General features: G+C 34.1%; 1 long non-coding RNA gene across 1 annotated transcript; it reads left to right on the top strand.

Annotated features, from left to right (window-relative positions):
* The first annotated feature begins 202 nt into the window (after positions 1-202).
* On the top strand, positions 203-3,135 carry LOC113306796. Its single transcript, XR_003338840.1, has 3 exons — positions 203-1,019; positions 1,501-1,808; positions 2,557-3,135. It is a non-coding gene; the product is annotated as an uncharacterized LOC113306796 (long non-coding RNA).
* Positions 3,136-10,047: the final 6,912 nt, after the last annotated feature.

The following is a 10,047-nucleotide window of genomic DNA, read 5'->3' as shown; positions in this document are numbered from 1 at the left end:
TAGTTTGCGGGGCGCGCTTATCATTTGGATTTTGTTGTACTACAAGGATATTTTTCAGTTTTAATTTAATTTGAGGCAACTAAATTTAACATCCACAACAATATCCAGATATTGCAACTGTGATGACAGCTTGCATGGTCCTCTACATAATGCATGTTAACCAAGTGTTACAGCTTACAAACTTAAAAGACCAAGGGCTTTTTATTACACCACCTTCTAAAACTACCTCCATTCCTATCCACAATTGTTCCGATTCTCCTACTCTTCTTCTTCCAAAAACAACTCCACCACAACATCATCAATTCATGTAAATGTCTTTTCTAAAATTTTCAGTCAAGTTATTATCTGAAACCAAATGAAACATTCAGTTAAGAGTTTAAACTTTTCTCAAAGTATGTCAAAAAGAAGTCCATGTCTATGTTCCCCAACCCATTGTGAGAAAACTCAGAAACCATGACAGTTAATATGATTTTGCGAGAAATTTCGTCGGTGAAGAAACAAAGCACTCAAAATTGAAGTGCATTTTAAAAAAACCCATTAAATTCAACCCTGCCGTAGACTTTTACAAGTTTAGATTTTAGCTCTGTGCATTAGTTAATTTTGTGATTAATTTTACAAATAAAAAAGACATTAACCCCAACGATTGTTTAATCAACATCATTACGGAGTCATCAACAAGTGTTGAGGGAGTTGGCCTCTATTAAATCGGTTCCCAATTGGCTGGGATACATGGCTCCGAGTCTCCCTCTGAAGAACTCTGTTATGTTTATTTTTAAGAACTCTGTTTTTTCTTTTATGATAATCAACTCTATCTTTAACACAAATCGAAAATATCCGGCTCAGTTAAATGAATTTAAGACTCTGAAATGCTGCAATTGAAACAAATTTGACGATTCATGTGTCTGATTAACTTATTTGATGTGATTCAGTGAAAGTTAAAATTTGATTTTGAATGATATTGATGACGAAATCGCTGTAATTCGATCGATCTGATGAAGATTTTGAAAACCTTTGAACAGGTGATGTGTTTGTTTGATTATATTGGAAGGAAATTGCTAATCAATTTGATTGATTGTCTCTAATTTTATCTCAATTTCATGAAATTGGTAAAATAGAAAAACCAATTTTGATTTCCTTGGACAAACATTTTGACGGAGTCATCCTATAGAAGGCCTCCTTTTGTTCGGCCGATAAGAAAAAAACTCCTAATGCAAAACACCGGTTGTCCATATTTTAGTTAGTTAATCAACGCCTTAGAATTTTATCCATCTTCATTCTCAGTCAATGGGTTGTGTAACTGCATTTATATTAAAATGTAATTACGGAAAACCAGTTAAACTAATCACTCATATTGTTAATGTATTTGTGTTTTTAGGTTTGTTTTGTTTGTTATGCACTCCTTAGCATTTTAAAGATCCACTTTTCAGATTAGTGCTTATATCTACTTAACCTTCTCTTTATAGTTATATATTAAGAATTCTGCTTTTGTGTATACTTCAGATCAGATGGACTGCAACCAAACCAAGTGGTAAGGAGCAAGTAGTAATCTCAGCTGGGGCAAAGTAGATGGTCATTTTGGTTCTATGAATGGCTCATTTATTTCTCTTTTGGGGACTTGACACAAACCTGATTAATAGAGAAAAGGACGTTATCGGCAAAAAAGGAGCACGATTCTAAGGGCCCAAGTAAAAAATCGATCAACACCGATAACCTTACTCTGACAAGTGACACCAGAAGATAAAGCGTGAAAATGTATCCACCTAAGATGGCGGTACTGACCCTTTCTTTACGAGAGGTTTTCATGTTCCGTAAGCAGATTCAGTCTCCCCCTTTACTGGATTCGACTATTTCTTTTTTTCAGTTTATGTACTAATTATATTTGTCGGTGGGAATTATTTGCAATTTTCTTTTTAGCATTTTCCTTAATAAATCAACATAATTTTATTCTTAGTATATTATAACTAAATGCATTATGTACTTTGCTTATGATACAGTGATTGGATTGGACCGATAGATTTGAGGGGGTCCCGAAGGCTAAAATTAGTTCATATAGAGTTCTTTCAATTACAACTTCTTTTAGCATCCCTATTATTTGGTTTTTGAATATCTTTTTTTTGGTCAGATGCTATTTCTATTTTTCCTTAATGCAATAATGATGGTCATCTTCCAGTGGTTGGTTGTGTAAATGTACATGATTTAAAGGATTTCTATAAAGAAAAAAGTTGTTTTGGATTGTTGATTTAGGTGGGTTCGTTGTATGCGCTAGGTGAGGCTGATAATTTTTGTTCATGTAGTTTGAATTTCATTTGAATTTGACTGGGGTAAATATCCCAATGGCAGTTAGCAGAGGTTGTGCATTAATGTTGGTACTATGGTGATACTATGAATATATCTATGTTGCTGGATGGAGGCCTTTCAAGATCATCCTTTGCTAGGTTTTAGGTATCAAAAAATACAGTAAATCTAATCAGGTTGTTTGCACAATGAACATTAATTTGGAAGATTCTGCAGTTTCCTTCGTCATCTTTATATTCATTGTTTATCATTTTGCTGCAGCCAAGGGTGTTTGACGCTCAATCTCAAACCACAGTCAATAACATGGAGGTGGAGGTTACGTTATATAAATACCCAGTCATGATTTCCTAAAGACAGAATGAAGTAGATTTCATGGAAACCAATAAAGTCACCAGATTTTCGCTCTCTCTTCTTTTCACTACGTGGTGTACGGAATAATGGGTACGAGACTACAAAGTTAAGTAAATGTAAGAAGATATGAAATGGAAGGAACCTCAAACACAACCAACCTATCTCCTTTATATGTCTAGATGGCCTGAGAAGATTAACTTTCATATCTGCCTGATGGGATTTAAGTTCATAGTTGGCTTATGGTGAACACAATGCTGTCCTACTATGTTACATCCAACTATTATATGGGACATGTCCTTTAAGATGCTTCTTAAGTCTGTTGAATATTAAGTGATCACAACCCCAGCCTTAGAATGTTAGATCTTGCACGGTGATCAGATATTTATTGTTTGGAAGTTTTTAAAGCATCTTTTCTTTCAATCTGGACATCCACTAACACTCATCTCACTCTTATCACCTTTTATTTTGGCGATTTGAATTTCTTTTGAAATCCCCATTGTTCAAATATTTGTGGACAGTTTGTCAAGCCGGTCCAAAATCGTGATTTAAACCCTGTTAGGTGTAAAAAAAAGTACAATTAATGGTTCGGTCCCATGATCGGAGACCTGGAGTTAGCTAGCGAAGAAAAGATATGTGAAATGAAGCTGCACCAGTGATACTGACAATAGTATGGCACAAGCTGCACCAGTTATTTTTTGGGATTGATCTGATGCTGGTTCGCTTTTCGTAGACATCTCAGGTGATTTTCTTTCTCTTGGTTAAAAATTTTGTGGATAGTTCTTTGCAGATCTGATGGATCAAAACGAGTTAGAGCAGATGCTGGTATCATGTGCTCAGTGCTCTATATCCTAACAAACAACAAGTAATTGTCTTTTTTTTTTCCCGTGACTAGGGATGGTCATGGGGCGGGTATGGGGTGGGGATCTTGTATCCCATTTACTGCCCCGTTCAAAAAAAACAAACCCACACCCTCCTCATTACCCGCTTGATCTGGGACGGGGCGGGTATGGGAAATACCCGTACGGGGAGGGTTTTTTACGAGTTACCCATAACATTAAGCTCAAATATGATGAGTTAATTTAATAATCAATACCTAAGTTCAATCAATAATAATAATAATAATTTAAAATTTCAAACTCATAAATTCATCGTAAAACAAGCAAAGAAAAACAAATTGGTCTATAAACGAGCATCGCTCATTTTAGTTCTTAATTATTTCTTATCAAGTATCTTCCTCCATGTTGATCACCTCATCGTCTACTTCAGTTTCTTCCCAAAATGTTTCACCATCGAATTTTGATCCACCTAGCCAAAATAAGAAAGTGTATCATATAACCATAATGATGTATTAAATGTAAAAAAAAAAACATTTCAATAAAAAGAGAATTTCATTACCATTCAGCATATCCCATAGCCAGTCTTGAGCGCACATCAAAGCTTCCAACGTTTTTGGATGAAGTCTATTACGTTGGACACTCACAAATCTACCTCCGGTACTAAAAGCTGATTCGGAAGCTACCGTTGAAACTGGAATCGCTAAAATATCTCTAACCATACACTGCAAGACTGGATATTTAATCCCATTTGTCTTCCACCATGCTAGTATGTCAAAATTACCAATCCTAGGTAAAAGATCTTCTTCTAAGTAATTGGTTAATTCTGACTTAACAGTACTAGTAGGAGCAGTATTAGAGACAAACATATCAAACTTTTCCAAAGGATCTACGTCATCGTTAAAACCATGCATCTCTGAAGTGAAAGACAAATCATTTTGGCTAACAGATGTTTCAGCAAATTTTACTTTCAGTTCATACTCCGTCGCCAAATCAACACATAAATCGCGTACTCGATCAATTTCGATTTTTGAAAAAGCTTGACCATAAATTTGTGGAAAATAAAACTCAATCAATTTCATCTTAAACCTTGGATCTAACATAATTGCTACGGCCATTACTCCATTGATCACAAACCAATACTCTTCAAACTTCTCTATCATTTCATATGCCATTTCCTTAATCACACCAACTTTAGATTTTTTCCACTCATTTAATGACAATCTGATATCACAAAAACTTGGAAAGAAAAGGTTGGTGGTAGGATATTTTACTCCGGAAAACTTCTCTGTGAAGGTATAAAATATCTTAAGTTTGTCGCACATTTCCTTTGCCAACAACCAATCTTCATCATCTGGCAAACAATCATACTGTGGCTCACGTTGCTTTAGTCGAGCAAAAACCTTCTGATACTTAATAGCAGTATTAAGCATCAGGTATGTTGAGTTCCATCTTGTCTCACAATCAAGAACTAACTTGTTTATACTCGAAATATTTAGTTGACGGGCGGCCTCTTCAAATTTCTCAACTCGTTTTGGTGTTGCTTTCCAGTAAGCAACACTATTATGAATCAATTCGATTGCTCCTTTGATCCCCTCTAATCCTTTCTTGACTATAAGAGCTAATATGTGTGCACAACAACGCATATGAAAAATATCTCCACCCGACAGTAAGTTACTTGATAATTTTTATAGGAGAAGTTGGATCATAAGATCATTAGTGGAACAATTATCTACAGTAAGAGTGGATACTTTACCATCGATATTCCAGTCTAGCAGACACTCCATCAATGCGGCTGATAGGACTTCAGCCGTGTGCGGACATGACACATACATAAACCTAATACAAAATAAAATTCAGATGGTTGATTAGACCGTACTACGTAGCAACTAGTAATTAATCAGTAACAAAATTAATGGTAGTGATTTTTCATGTATGACGTGCATAACCAATGCCTGAAATCATTAAATGAATACGCGTACCTGATAATTCGGCTTTGCAAGATCCACGATTCATCGATGAAATGAGCCGTAATAACCATGTATCCTTTCTTTTGCTTACTAGTCCACATATCAGTAGTCAACTCAATTTTACCTTGATGTTTTTGTAGCACCTCCATTGTTTTAGTTTTTTCTTCATCATAGATTTTAAGGATATCCCTTTTAATTGTGCTCCGAGATACCACCTTAAACAACGGTTGAAGCGCATTTGAATATCGTCTAAATCCGGCATGTTCAACGATGGAAAGCGGATACTCGTGTATGATTATCATATAAGCAAGTTCCTTCCTAGCGAACGATTGATCAAAACTGTACGTGTTAAGCTGACTTCTTCCGTCACTTTTTTTACTCGGAGTGATTATTGATTGTCTTATGTCTTGCTGTTTACGTCGAGGACATCTTTTCATGTGTGCATGTAGATGCTTAGTCCCATTTGTGTTTTTTCCTCCTAATGGTTTATGACAATATTTGCAAACTGCTTTGTCTTCCCCTTTTATCTTTTTCTTTTCAAAGTGGTTCCACACTATGGATCTTTTCTTCCTTGAAACTATAGCAATTTCACCTTCGGCATTATCACAATCACCTGTAATGTTTGCCTCGGCAGTTTCACCATGGTCATCATCCATTGGAGAACTTGGAATTGTCTCGACATGGTGTTCAGACTGTTCGGATTCACCTCGTGTGGATATAGTTGTCATTTTGGGATCACTGTGTAATATACACATAAAGTAATATAACATATATAATAAAGAAAGATTAAATAATATAATATAATCAATACAATAATTAAATAATATAATATAATTTCTTAATTTAAATATAATATAAATAATTAATGATATCTTATACTTTTACGTTTTCTTTTATAATATAATATAATTTCTTAGTTTAAATATAATATAAATAATTAATGATATATTATATTTTTATCTTTTCTTTTATAATATAATATAATATAATTTCTTAGTTTAAATATAATATAAATAATTAATGATATCTTATACTTTTACCTTTTCTTTTATAATATAATATAATATAATATAATATCTTAGTTTAAATATAATATAAATAATTAATAAAAATATAAAATCCTAAAATGGGAACGTACGGAGCGGGTATGGGGCGGGGACCTAGAATCCCATCCCCGCTTCAGTAATTTCGGGTATTACCCATACCCAACCCCTATTCCGTTTCTACGGGTAAAACCCTATCCAATAGGGGCGGATATTCACGGGAATGGGTTTGGGTGGGGCAAATGGTCATCCCTAAATATTTTTGACCTTAATAAAAGTTTGAAAATGAGAAATTGAAGGAGTGATAAGTAAAATTAAACAGATTTCTTAAGAGATGTTTTTGAAAGATTTTAATAGTTAATATATTTGACCTTGGAATAAGTTAGAAAATGAGAAATATAAGGAATGATAAACGAATTTTAGAAACATATTTGTGTGAGAGATTGTAGGAAGATTAAATAGAATTGATAGTCTTGCTGGATTATCATTATCACGTTTAGTTATAACCGTTTTTAAAAAGAAAATTTTAAAGTTCACGTTAACTAACAAAACAATTACTAAACCTGGAAATAGTTGGTGAGCTCGATTTATGGGATTTTCATAAATTTTTGGCTTTTGATCTTTTTTTTTCACCGTATATCAAAACTGGATAATTATTAAAATAAAAATAAGATAATTACTATAGTAAAAGGTCAGTATAGTAATATTAGTAGTTCTAAAACTAATTTTGGAGGCTCCGGATCCTCTGTTACGAAATTCCTCTATTCCTCTGTTCCGGCCAATCTCCGACAGCCGCGTGTCTCCAATTTTAACAGAGGATATGTTTACAAATTTAGACGCAATTTACTCGACTAATTAATGGATTTTCTAACAGGGAAATAAGTATTCCTCCCTTAATTATCTCTTCCGTCCATAGCATACTCCAACATACTCCCGGGTCTTTTTCCTTGTAAACAACTTACTGAGATATTCGTTATAACGTCCGATCTTAAGCTACGGTAGATTATCAAAATTCACAATATTAGTGATGTAATGTTTTTACGATGAAAAAAATTTCAATCAATTCCGATGGAATCAATACATTATTGTGCAAAAACTTAATTTACCACAGAGTGAATGCTAGGTTTTCTTATGCATGATGCTCTAAAGTCTTATCACAATAGATAAATACGTTTTGTGATTGTCTCTTTGGTTTCTGGGTATCAATCTCCCACTAAAATCAGAACAAAACTTATGTTAGACGGTGATACAGAAGTCCACAGTGAAGTCAGATTAAACCACCACTAACTGGGATTCAAGGACCATGTGATCCTAATTCAAATCATTACCTCAGCTATGTATTATGATCCTAATTCAAATAACCAGTGATTGAAGTCACCCACTAGTTACTGGGTTGTTAAGAAGACGATGATATTAGGATAATGGTAGTGGTAGAAAAAGATAAGTTGCAAATCAAATATTTCCTTTTTCTTTCTGTTAGAAAATCCGTTAAATTTGTCAAGTAAATCAAGTCTAAATTTGTAAACAGAGGTGGTTAAAATTTGAGATATGTGGATGTTGGAGATTGGCCGGAACAGAAGAATAGAGGAGTTTGGTAACAGAGGATCCGGAACCAATTTTGGGGTGTCTAATATAGGATATCTTAATGGTGGGTCCTAATATAAAAAATTCCAAAATTGGGCTAGCTATATTTTTCCCCTTTTTCTATTTACTACCTTTATTTTCCCTATTTTCCATCCCAATTAATTCTTATCTCCAATTATCCTATGTACATATGTACCACTCTAATTAGTTTTTTTATCTCCTAAATATTATCCATTGACTTTTCTTATACACCCAAATAACCAAGATACAACTTACTCGTAAACATCAAAGATCATAACCTATTCTGCCGTCGCTGCTCCTCCTCTTCCTCCTCAAATCCACCCATCGAACATTTCTCGCCTTGTTGCTGCACCATCTTATAATATATCAGAATTGCTACGTTATGTGTATCAACCAGTGGCGGACCAAGAAGTTTGCTTAACTCGGGTCAAAGTAAAGAAAATATCTAAGTTTGAGAGGGGTCAATTTCCAATTTACCACTAAATATCTTTCTAAAACAAAAAATCGAGTAGGGTCTGGTGACCCCACTTGACCCCCTCTACATCCTCCACTGGTATCAACAGTCTTGTACATGAGCGATAAAAACAAAAAGCACTTTTGTACATGTGTGATCAAGATCAAGCTCTATAGGCCATGGCTAGCTGGTGGTTCAGGTTCCCATCACCTATGATAATTATTAATTAATAATATGATTTTAAGTTCCTCTGTTGTGGTTAAAAGACGAATCAATCTCTCTTCCTATAGTTTCTAGCCCCATCAGAAATTATTTCGACCAATAAAATCTTTGGAGAAAATTTAGACAAATAGTAAATAAGAGCTTCTACCCCATCAAAAAAATCTTAAATAGTAAAAAACTAATACCTTAAGTAAAAACATATCTTACCCGTCTTCACGAGAAAATAATTATTTAAAGTAAAAAAGTTAATACTTTAAATAAAATAAAAAATCACGCGGATAAAAAAAAATACATGAGTAATTTTCTTTTTAAGTTTAGGCTTGGAAAACCAATCTGAGCCCGTACAGCACACGGGCGCACATCCAGTTATTCTAAGAATGACTACAACAAGGGTGCATAGCTAGTTGAGAATGGAGATATAAGACATCATCAAGACGTTACATAGACTTATAATAATGATTAATAATTAAGTAGTCAGTCATAATTATAAAAATCTTGTGTATTTAAAATCTGTGAATTCCAAATCATCATTATATTTAAGGGTTGCGTGATTTACTAAAAAGACGTCGCTTTCCACATCCATTGGTGGTTTCGTACTTTCCGGGCAAGTATCTTTTAATCAATCGTTTTATTACCTAATAAAATCTTTCAACCTAAACCTAACATGGATTTGTAGCAGAGAGAACGATACAAATAATTAGTAAGATGAAATTCACTATATGAACGGTCAAAAACTAAATAATCACTACATAAACGATGTAGTAAAGACCAAAATGCTGAAAAAAAGAAAAGAAAAAAAAAACTGATAAAAGAAATCTCTTGTGCCACCACCAGGCAACACCACACATACAACAAATGCACCACCCCCACTGTCCACACGAACGGAAGCAATAAACTAACACAATGCGAGGCTTCCCGCACCTATTCCACTCCCACCGTCCACTTACATCTCTACCTCCATCATCCCATCTTCCACTAGCTATGTTAGTAATACCGATCACATAGAAGATTTCTTTTTTAGTTTATCCAATTCTTAAAACCATAAAATCGGAAGATCTTCATAACAGGATCCTAACAACAATTCAAACAATTGTTGATCGGTATCAAAAGATGAAGATGATGACATCCGAATACAGATCTAAAGGAATCGGGAATCGGAAGTACGTACACTAGAGATTTTGAAAAATTAAGAGATGAGATTTACTCCCCGCAGAGACATCATCCTTCTTTTTAATAAAAATTTTCAACCCATCTCGGCTCGTTGTTCTTGATAC

This window comes from Papaver somniferum, chromosome 8 (assembly GCF_003573695.1).
Source record: "Papaver somniferum cultivar HN1 chromosome 8, ASM357369v1, whole genome shotgun sequence".
Taxonomy (NCBI): Eukaryota; Viridiplantae; Streptophyta; class Magnoliopsida; order Ranunculales; family Papaveraceae; genus Papaver; species Papaver somniferum.
The sequence above is the reverse complement of the archived record's forward strand: the minus strand, read 5'-3'. Positions and strand labels throughout refer to the sequence as shown.